A 10389-nucleotide genomic window follows, 5' to 3' on the forward strand; every position below is an offset into this window, starting at 1 on the left:
TCTCGATAGGTGTGAATCCTTCACCACCTTGGCTTCGTGCAGCAGCCCGTGTTCACCTTGGCCTTTATTTGCTTGCTAAGGACATTAGCCTCGCTCTGTTACCAAAGTTTCACGACCTTGACACGGAAATTCGCAATAGTAGCTTTGTGTGCACCGATGGCCATCTGACTGACTGTGGTGTTGGGTGTGCCTTCGTCATTGGCACCAATGTTTTTTGGTATTGGCTTTCAGAACACTGTTCAGTATTTAGAGCAGAGCTATTCATCCTGTATCAGGCCACACACTACATCGGGAGACAAGGCTTTTGATCCTCTGGCTCTCTGTGCCCGTCAGAGCCTCTATGTGCTGTACAACATCCATCCCTTAGTGCAAAAGGTTCAGTAAAGCTTTCATTTGCTCACTCTTGATAGAGCCACTGTGATGTTTATGTGGATTCCTGTCACGGCAGTCTGACAGGAAATGAAGCCGCTGATGTTGCTGCCAAGGCTGCAGTCCTTGTAGCTTGGGTCCCTAGTTCTTCCATTGCCTCCGATGATATCTGTGTTGCCATCTGTCGGCAGGTGGTGTCACTTTGGCATCACCATTAGACTTCCCATGAAGGAAACAAGCTCTGGGGAATCAAACCTCTCCCAGCAGCTGGGACAACCTCCTCTCAGCCCTCTCACCATGAGATCATTTTAGCTAGAATGCGTATTGGGCACTGTCGTTTTAGCCATCGCCGTTTGTTAAGTGGTGCTCCCCCACCAGTTTGTGCTCATTGCACTCAGCCTTTGACTGTTTGCAATTTCATGACACAATGCCACCACTTATGTTCTCATTTATGTTTGCCGGCCGGAGTGGCAGAGCGGCACTAGGTGCTACAGTCTGGAACCGCGCGACCGCTACGGTCGCAGGTTCGAATGCTGCCTCGGGCATGGATGTATGTGATGTCCTTAGGTTAGTTAGAACTACTGAAACCTAAGTTCTAGGGGACTGATGACCTCAGCAGTCAAGTCCCATTGTGCTCAGAGCCATTTTGAGCCATTTATGTTTGCCATCTGAGTTGTCAGCCATTTTAGCAAACGATGCGCAGACTGTTTTCCACGTTTTACGTATTATCTGTCGTAGAAATGTGGCAAAGAACGTTTAACCTTTAGTTTAGCACCTCTGTTTCTGTATGACGTATTTTACGAACTTTGCTACAAATTAGTTTTTTACTATCTTTCCTTCTGTTGATTGGGTTTAATGTGCAGTTGTTTGTAACTCCTCTCTCTCTCTCTCTCTCTTGTAAAATTCTGACATGAGCATGTATGACCCTGGTTGTTTTTGCATCCAAAAACAAAAAAAAGTTTGGATCAAAAACAAAAAACTGTTTGGATGTAGTTACTGTATTTCTCTTTAGTGAATTTCCCCATCTGATTTCTTTGGGTTTATTATTTTGATATGTTGCCTTTCCTGTTTCTGCCTTGTCTGAGTTTATAATGTCCTGTTCAACATCCATTTTCTTTGCATATTTTATTACTTTGGTGTAGATCTTTTTAGTGTTCCTTATAGAATAATCATACAGAATCTATATTTACTCCAGAAAGTAAGGATAAGGATTGGAAATGAAATCTCAGAAGGAAGCAGCATTGGATGAGGTGTTGGACAAGGTTTGTTGCCTTTCACCACTGCTGTCTAATGCATACCTTGAAGAGATTATTGCGAAAGGCTTAGATGCAAAAAGAGGAATATGTATTGGTGGAAAGAGAATAGCATGTGTAAGATTTGCTGATGACATGGTATTAGTGGCCCTATTTTAATATTTGACAGTCTGCGTCTTGTACTGATCACCATACTCTTTCCAGAATGAGATTTTCACTCTGCAGCGGAGTGTGCGCTGATATGAAACTTCCTGGCAGATTAAAACTGTGTGCCCGACCGAGACTCGAACTCGGGACCTTTGCCTTTTGCGGGCAAGTGCTGTACCATCTGAGCTACCGAAGCACGACTCATGCCCGGTACTCACAGCCTTACTTCTGCCAGTACCTCGTCTCCTACCTTCCAAACTTCACAGAAGCTCTGCTGCGAACCTTGCAGAACTAGCACTCCCGAAAGAAAGGATATTGCGGAGACATGGCTTAGCCACAGCCTGGGGGATGTTTACAGAATGAGATTTTCACGCTGCAGCGGAGTGTGCGCTGATATGAAACTTCCTGGCAGATTAAAACTGTGTGCCCGACCGAGACTCGAACTCGGGACCTTTGCCTTTCACGGGCAAGTGCTCTACCAACTGAGCTACCGAAGCACGACTCACACCCGGCACTCACAGCCTTACTTCTGCCAGTACCTCGTTTCCTACCTCATATCAGCGCACACTCTGCTGCAGAGTGAAAATCTCATTCTGGAAACATCCCCCAGGCTGTGGGTAAGCCATGTCTCTGCAGTATCCTTTCTTTCAGGAGTGCTAGTTCTGCAAGGTTCGCAGAAGAGCTTCCGTAAAGTTTGGAATGTAGGAGACGAGATACTGGCAGAAGTAAAGCTGTGAGTACCGGGCGTGAGTCGTGCTTCGGTAGCTCAGATGGTAGAGCACTTGCCCGCAAAAGGCAAAGGTCCCGAGTTCGAGTCTCGGTCGGGCACACAGTTTTAATCTGCCAGGAAGTTTCATATCAGCGCACACTCCGCTGCAGAGTGAAAATCTCATTCTGGAAAGAGTATGGTGATCAGTACAAGACGCAGCCTGTCAAATATTAAAATAGGGCAACCTACCATTAGCTAAGTAAATGCATTTAAATATCTTGGAAACACGATAACTGAAGACTTGAGATGTCACCAGGAGGTGAAAACTCGAATTGCCATAGTGAAGGAGGCATTCAGCAGAGAGGAGACTGTTTTGTGGCAAATTAGATAAAGGTCTAAGAAAAGGCTTGGCAAATATTTTGTCTGGAATGTGTCGCTATATGGGGCAGAAACGTGGACACTGAGACAAGAGGATGAAAAAAGGTTAGAAGCATTTGAGATGTGGATGTGGAGGAGAATGGAGAGGATAAGCTGGATGGAAAGAGAGTAATGAAAGAGTATTGGAAAGGGTTGGTGGGAGATGATGTCTGCTTAATGTTGTAAGAGAGAGGCAAAAACTGGTTGGACATTATTTGAGAAGGGAGAGCTTGCTAGCAGATGCTTTGGAATGACTGGTTTCGGGGGAGAAGACTGAGAGGAAGAAGGAGATACAAGATGATAGACGACATAAAGGGAAGAGGAAATTATGCGGACCTGAAGAGGATGGCAGAAGACCGGATAGCCTGGAGAACTATCATATGAAAACTTGCCTTTGGGCCGAACACTGATGATGGTGGTGATGATAGTACCATTTTAAATGCAAGCTATTAGTTTTATATTTAATTGTTCTGTGCAGTAGTTTACGCCGTCTGCTTAAAACGCTGATGCCCTTTGTAGTCTACAGTTCTACCTTTTTTATTTGTTACACATCTATTTTTGATAGGAAATGCCTCCTTGCAGTAACTCTCCATAGACTAACTCTGCAGCTGGGGAATCAATGTTGAGATTTATAAGTTGTTTGTAGGTCAAGTTTTTCGTGTCCGTTTCTCTTTTCGTAAAAACTCTTTTCTCTTATTTTGCTTTGTTTTATTATTATTATTTGCGTAACAACGCATATACAAAAAGAGCCGCGAAATACCTTTTATTAATGCTGTGCCATGAATTTCTTTATCATCATTAATTTTCAACAAAACAGAATATATTGGGTTCTTATTGTTCTGTAACTGGCTTTCTATTAAAAGAACATTTTTCGTTACTGTAACTCACTATAAAAGTCAACATATCTTCCCTACTTTATAGTTATTGAAAATGAAAAATTATTTTCTTATGAAATATTTACATTACAGTTCGCAAAGATTGTTCATCATCAAAATAATTTTGCCGTGGAGTTTTGTTAAGAGTAAAACACCAATAATTACCACGACTAGCACAAGAACATGAGACTATTGTCGGAGAAAAATACGTTTTCACTATAAGGTTTGCCAGACAAGAACTAAGCACAGCGAAATTCCTATTATGTTACGAAGGTAAATTATCTTTTTTGTACTGTTAGTAATATATTATCAGCAGCCCTCGTCAACCTGCAAAACACATCATAAAATCTGCTGCTCTGCCCTGCAAGTCCGGAAGCTGAAAGAGATGATTTTATTTCACTATTACCTTCCCGCTTCTTTGCGGTATGATCGATTTCTTTTTATGCAGTTTGAATGCGCCGCGGCAGCGGCTCGTTCGCTCGTAGCGCAGCTCTGCACCACGGATAATATTTAAATAACTGAAAATATCTCAAAAGGATGGGATAATATTCCAAGCAAGCTACTACAAATAATAATGCAAGGCTTCATTAAATAACTCTATTCAAAACATTCAAATATGTTAACTAATACACACCTTTTACAATGAGTACGTAATGGCGTACATCTATCGACCTTGACAAAAGAAGACTATGTTAGCATATACTACAGCGTCACAGGCTATCTTACTCGTACAACTCCAAAAAGAAGACAGAGAAATTAATGTTCGTTCTGTATTATTTATACTAGTGGTATATTCTCATCTTTGTATGATATTTATCGTCTGTGCGGTTTCAGTACTCGCCGACACAGATATTATCTAAAATAAATAATAATGAAAAAAATACATAATTCCATACAATAACAGAATATGATGCACAATGTTCTCTCTTTACTACAAAATATGTCCTTTGCTAATAGACGTTACAATGCCCCCTGGCAGCAATTGACTAACGTTAAGAATGTTCGGCAATATGCTGCCACTAACGTCCGTTTTGTCATTGTCTATCACCTTGTTTGGAATATTCACTGTTCACTTCTTTGCTCTTTTACATTATAGTTTTAATTACACTCTTTATAGTTTTTTTACACTTTGCGAGGTGACCGTAAACCTAGTCCCAGGGTCATTACAATTTTCTGGCTCCCCCATTTGAGCCACGTGCAATCAGAAAACCTGGGAAAACTGCGCCGGAGCCATGGTCATCTCGCATGGTTTGTCTTAACACCCAGTTTGATTGTTCATCAAAAACGGTTGAACTTTATCCACTGTTCACAGATAACAAAATGTTAAACCTTTAGTCTCCTTGTTAAAAAGGTACCTTCTACACTCTTTCACATTTGTGTTCTGTGTCACTATGAAAGTCAATCATTCAACAGTTTTACAGTAATGTAATGGATTGTCTCTACACTTACTCACGACAAATGTTCTACCATAGTATGGCATTCGTGTCAGTTTGCTTCACTAATATGACGAACACATATCACATATATCATTGAACAAGTGAATGTTTTGAGTTTATACACAGTAAACTACAGAAGAGAAAAAAATGTTTGTCACGTAATTTCATGTCCAATAAATCATTTTCATATTAGTACATTAACAACGTAGTTGGTAATGTTCGGTTGAACGTCAACAATGTCGTACGGAGTGGGCGGCGCGAAGCAATTGTTGCGTAGCGTCGTCTGGAACGCGGCGTGCCAACGTCCGCTGAGGTCGACGACCTGCTCGCAGTAACAGCGACGGCGTGCTGAGGTGGCGCCCGAGCAGTCGCGAACCGCGCCGAATCATTCCCCAATGTCGGCGTGTTGCAGTGGTTTCCGCGACCGGCTGGCTGGCGGCACGGCACCCGTCTCTGCTTCTCCGCATGGCTCCCCGTCGTAACGCATGAAACAAATATTCCACAATGGTGTACTGTCTTTAAGGATACAAATTATTAGCTGTGGAAGAAAATGCACTTTGGTTAACACGCCGTCGCTTCGCTGGTATGCACAGGCTGTTTTGGCGTGATAACGGGTCTCTTGTGACACTGGTATTTAGGGTTCGTCACACACACATTGTACTACACACTTTCATTTGTTTTCACGGTCGATTCGCTGCCAAAGAGTCAACACGCGAACATGTTTCGGTTCACACACACACACACACACACACACTAAATGTTTCCGTTGAGCGATGTTTGTTTGTACCGACTCCGAACGGATCATTAACTACCGTTTTTACACAGTGTATTGTTCGTTGAGCACTGCATTATGACAGTTAGTCACTCAACACTTAACTTATACCGACGTATATATTGGTGCAGGTACAACAGTCATTTTCTGTCCCTACTACACACAATATTCCGTCCTTTCCTATGTACACAGTTTATTTTTAATGCATAACAACTGTTCTTAGCATAATCACTCTCATTTACATTGAGTCCATTGTGTTACCCTGTCATTACACACTTTTAATACTATTACTAGACATATATGGCTTTTTTTGTAATTATTTAAAGGTGTGTGATTTTTGGTACATAGCTTTCTTTTCCTTTTTTAGTGTAGCTTGCCAGGTTATCACCCATCTAGCAAACAGATTTTACCATGTGCATGACAGCTTGACTTGGGCATATTGCTCAATAAATACTTCATTCAGTACTAGTATTATTTTTTATGATCTGTCCTACCGGACTACAGTGTAGTGTAATTTCCGCGTAACTTGATTCGCGTACCGCGTAATTAATATTCAAGAACGTGTACCGAGTGCACAGGCTTCAATTAAAGCATCTATACATACAAAGCGTAGGTTACACGGAACGGGTTTGTTTTTGATTGAATTCTGCTCCAGTGTCGTTCTCAGATCACTATTGGCAGTAAACATTACATCACATAATTATTTCGTACTACAAAGTCCATTTTTGGCTAGTAGAGACTCTCTCTCAGGGTTCCTTAATTCTAACACAATTACATCTGTTACATAATTATATGAGATTGCATCATTAATTGTACTTACTTACTACAAATGAAAAATGATTCAAGAAATTAATCATTATTTTGTCAACAAAAAGATTATTCATTGCTTGAAGAGCATATCGTATTTTAATGACACTAATTGTCTGTAAACAAAGTCTTCAATTTGCCTGTTATTGCTCAGTTTACTGATTCTACTTCCTCAAAGTTTTAACTATACACACATTCTTTCTTAAAGCTAACATACTTATTCTCTAAAACACAATTGAAATCTTCTTACTACTACTATTTACATCAGACATGTCACTGCATAAATAATTTTACATCTTTACGTGGATACAGTCCTTTTATTTTCCCCGGCTGGGGATGTGCTAGCAAATAGCTACATTCGTGTGGCACCTTTATTACTTCAAAGGGCCCTGAATATACCCATTCTAACATCTTCCGAACCTCTTTAGCTACTACTTCCCTCCTCGACCAAGGGATGGAGTAAGATGTGCGACAGTATGTTTTATGGGGCATCACCTCTATGTGATAGTGGTATTCCTGGTCGGTCGGTAAATACCATGTTATATTCTGATAACAGCTGCGTCAACTGTTGCTTTTGTATGTTGCTTAAACTTTCAGATTCCTGTACTTTGGTTTGAAATTCATCAACATTTGGTTCAAAATTTCTATCTCCTATACTCGGATAATAGAGATCCGTCACAGGTGAATAATCATTGAGGTGTAGTACCCAGGGGCTCCTACATTTGATGTTAATTCGATTGCAACATGGCACAAGTACTTCCTTCGATTTCATCATAGACAACTCAATCCTCCTACCTTTATTAACTATGCTTAGTTTTCCCGAGGAGAGGTCGATCACTGCGTCCCTCTCACGGAGAAAATCTACTCCCAGAATGCAGGCCACCTTTAACCCTTTAACAATGAGGAACGAGCTCACTATGGCTTCGCCCTCCTTACAAATCTCCACCTGCACCTGGTACTTAACTAACTGGCTCTGTGCACTTATAGCTCCAGACACCTTGCAATTATTAACCGGGAAAGTCGGTATGCTACGTCCCTTCCCTAGCACTTTAAACAACTCTGTACTCATTACACTCACTGAGGCACCTGTGTCAATGATTATATTCACTGCAACATCATTGATTTTCGCTTCTATTATGGCTTGCACATTTTCGTTGCTATCTATCTTACATTCATGCGGTTCGGTCAGTAAATCTTTATCCATACTGATACCGTCGTTGTATCGCAGCATATGTATTCCAGGGATATTATTGTCATTCGTGTTGCTCTCACTCCATCCCTCGGCCAGCGATGGAGAGCATATCGAGGCCGATTCTAGTTTGTTGGATGGCTTGCTTGCGAGGTACTTGGACGGCTATTATCCGCGACCTCTACTATGTTTACGCTTTGGTTTGTGGGCCGCCACGACTGCGCAATAGGCGCGTTTTGCAGTGGCGGTCTGTTGTCGTACCGGTCATTACCCTGCCGCTCTGGGCTTGGTCGCTGATTCTGATTCCAATTACGATTACCGCCATTGTAATTGCTATGCCACTGACCTCGCGCATTTTTCCAGCGGTTGGTCCCTGGCAGTCCGGAATCATACCGGTCGTCAAACCGACGCTTTTTATTATGAGACGGCTGACCATACCCGTTTTGATTTCTACCATTATTACAATTGTGCGAATGCTCTTGCCGCTTGTTACCACTCCCACCATTTCCATGGTTGTGGTTTTGTGCACTATTATTTCTGTCATGTTTACACCCTGATCCATTATTCCGCGAGTGATCACACGCTGCTTTTGCGTCTTCCTGGATTAAGTCTATTGAATCTAGAACAGACAGGAAATGTTCCATGTCGCTTTCTGGTACGTGTATTAATTTCTCTTTGATATGAAGGGGTAAATGTGATTTTAGGAGTCTTATTATGTCTCTTGGTGAGATAGGCTCGTCCCAGTAACGCGTTTTGTTTATGTACTTCTCGAAATACCGTCTCAGATTCCAAAGACGGGGTGAGTACGGTTCGGGATTGTATACTTCTTTTCTTAGCCGCTCTTGTATACAAGGCGACCAGTATTTCGACAAAAATGCCCTCTCAAACTGTTCGTATGTCATGCAGCTGTCTGCTACTTCCGTAGCCCACAATGCTGCATCACCCTGAATGTATGACATTACGTATTGAATTTTCTGTGCTTCATTCCACACACTAGGCAAGATATTTTTAAAGCTTTTTATGAATACTACTGGGTGTACTGACTTCCGTTCAGTAGTAAACGTTTGAAATTGCCTATTTTTTATCAAACTTTCTTCAACTAATATTTTTGGACTATACTGGTTTGCTCCTGGGACATAGGCTGTGTGCTCCGAACCGAAGCTACAGCTCTTCGCATTATCGCCTAAAGATTCACCATTGTTGCGTCGCATATAAGTTTGTGCATTGCCAAAAACATTGGCTGTTGGCGACATAGTTTCATGTTCAAGATGTTTGCTACTTTGTGCTAAACCCTTTTCCAAGTCGGATATCCGTTTGTTAATATTCACTTGCCACTGCGGAATATCCTCACTGAGTATTTGTTTGATGGTTTGCACGTCGTTCTGTACCTGACTATTTACTGCGGTACTGAACGATTCACCGAGCGAGGCGGCGTAGTGGTTAGCACACTGGACTCGCATTCGGGAGGACGACGGTTCAATCCCATCTCCGGCCATCCTGATTTAGGTTTTCCGTGATTTCCCTAAATCGTTTCAGGCAAATGCCGGGATGGTTCCTTTGAAAGGGCACGGCCGATTTCCTTCCCAATCCTTCCCTAACCCGAGCTTGCGCTCCGTCTCTAATGACCTCGTTGTCGACGGGACGTTAAACACTACCCACCACCACCACCAGCACTGAAAGATTCGGGATCTCTATCTGCTATGGCTGCTTGTACCTTAGAATTAATATTTTTGTCTATCTCACTCTCCTTTACTTCTAGCCATGAGTTGAATTCGGTTTCAATTTTAGTTGCTTGTTCGTTCCACTTCTGCTCTACAAGCTGTGTGGACTCTATTTCTAGCTTTTCTAATCGTTTGGCTAAGACACCTATCTCGTCTACCCTGTTAGTGTTTGCTACTTGCAGGTTGTTGACCTGTACAGTCAACTCCTGCACGGCCTTAGGTATCGACTCATAATTCTGTTTCATACAGGCAATCTCTTTTTTCATATGTTCTAACGATTGCACAAGTTGCTGGTCCCGCTCAGCTTGCTGGCGATCCCTCTCAGCCTGCTGGGCAAGTAAATTTTCTGCGAACTGGCGATCTCGCTCAGCTTGCTGGCGATCTCGCTCGGCTTGCTGTTGCGCAGATTTTGCCTGGTAATCCAGCACGCGCTCTAATATCGCCTGAAGTGAATTCCCACCAGGCAGATTACCACTCTCTGGTTCCTGCTCTTCTGGAGGTGGTGTAATTTCTTTATCTACCTCTCCGTGAGCACTGGTGGGCGGTGGCATCACTTCCTGTGCCCCTGCCCCCACATTTTCGCATGGTATCTCCTCAAAGAGAGTACTTGTACTGCTTAATGCACCCGCTTCTACATTTCCTGCACTAACTAATGGCTGTTCCTCAGTATCCATATTGCTCGGACGTTGACTAC

The 10389-nt window shown here is 42.4% G+C and overlaps 1 non-coding gene across 1 annotated transcript; it reads right to left on the reverse strand.

Annotated features, from left to right (window-relative positions):
- Positions 1-2192: 2192 nt before the first annotated feature.
- Positions 2193-2267, reverse strand: Trnas-uga. The gene has a single exon. It is a non-coding gene; the product is annotated as a tRNA-Ser (tRNA).
- Positions 2268-10389: the final 8122 nt, after the last annotated feature.

Source organism: Schistocerca piceifrons, chromosome 9 (assembly GCF_021461385.2).
Source record: "Schistocerca piceifrons isolate TAMUIC-IGC-003096 chromosome 9, iqSchPice1.1, whole genome shotgun sequence".
Lineage (NCBI taxonomy): Eukaryota > Metazoa > Arthropoda > Insecta > Orthoptera > Acrididae > Schistocerca > Schistocerca piceifrons.